At 34.3% G+C, this 1,393-nt stretch overlaps 1 non-coding gene across 1 annotated transcript; it reads left to right on the plus strand.

The window, feature by feature from the left end:
* Positions 1 to 562: 562 nt before the first annotated feature.
* On the plus strand, positions 563 to 670 carry LOC113750964. The gene has a single exon (XR_003464729.1). It is a non-coding gene; the product is annotated as a small nucleolar RNA R71 (small nucleolar RNA).
* Positions 671 to 1,393: the final 723 nt, after the last annotated feature.

A 1,393-nucleotide genomic window follows, 5' to 3' on the forward strand; every position in this document is an offset into this window, starting at 1 on the left:
GAAAGTAGCACTAGTTAACTTATCATTTTTGGCATTAGACACATTAGCTAGTCTTTTGATTTCGCTTTGGTTGAAATTCTGGTGGATTATTTGGCCTTTGTTGCATTCCTTGATCCTTCCATCCAAAATTTGGATGATTTCTCCACCTCGAATTATATGTGTTGGAGTAGGGGATATTTTGAGCTCTCCGATTGTAGTTATTTACAAACTATACCTGCTCATTTTCAACACAATGTTAATATCATGATCTTCTCCACATATATTACTTACATTAGATGTAGAACTAGAACCAATACCGGTTTGTTTACTTAACAATTTAACCACATTATTCATTTAGGCACTCGACATGTTAAGAGTGTCCATTTCAATTATACCTGCTTGCCGTCTAGAGTTACCTCGCTCATTAGTTCATTAGTAATTATTTGCCATCATTTTCTCTATCAAGTTTTGAGTTTCTTGCGGTGATTTACCCATTAAAATTTCACCTACGGTTGCATCAATAGTAGTCTTAGTCGAGAAAGTTAAAGCATTATAAAAAAGTATGGACAATTAGCCAATCGGAAAGTCCATAGTGTGGACATTTTCATAGCAAGTCCCTAAACCTTTCCCATGCTTCATACAATGATTCACTCTCGTGTTGGTTAAAATTAGTTATGTCCATTCTAAATTTAGCCGTCTTATCCGGTGAAAAATATTTAGTCAAGAATGTTCTAGATAATCATCCCAAGTAGTGAAAGTATTTGAAACATGAGAATGTAACCAAAACTTGGCTTTATCTCACAAAAAAAGTTGAAATAACCTTAACCTTATAGCATCCTCACTCATTCCATTTATTTTAATTGTATCACATATCTCCAAAAATGTGGTCAAGTGTGCATTTGGATCCTCTACAGCAGTACCTCCAAATTGAAATTATTGAACCATTGGTATGAGAGATGGTTTAATCTCAAAATTATTAGTATTTACCGCCAGCCTTGCTATGCTTATTTGTGAACCTTGCGTCTTCGGTAGAGCAAAATCTCTATGAGCTCACCTATTTGTTTCGTTGTCCACCATTTCTTCTTGAAAAGACAACTCAATAGATATTCCCTCTATATTTTGTTGTACCTCTTCCTCCTCTTGTGGTGTATGCCTTCTTTATTTTCGTAATGTCCTTTCAATTTTCGGATCAAAAGGTGCGACTACGCGTAACGCTCGATGGATACACTACAAGCAAGAAGAAAAGAGATAATGTAATATTTATATCACATAAACAAATAAAAATTCTAACATATCTATTAACAAAATTCAACTAACTAATAAAAAAGATGCCTAAATTAATAAAGTTTGCTAGACCCTAATATTACCGCTCCCCGACAACGACGCCAAAAAATTGATGGTTTCTTGATATAAG

This window comes from Coffea eugenioides, chromosome 10 (assembly GCF_003713205.1).
Source record: "Coffea eugenioides isolate CCC68of chromosome 10, Ceug_1.0, whole genome shotgun sequence".
NCBI classification, from domain to species: Eukaryota; Viridiplantae; Streptophyta; class Magnoliopsida; order Gentianales; family Rubiaceae; genus Coffea; species Coffea eugenioides.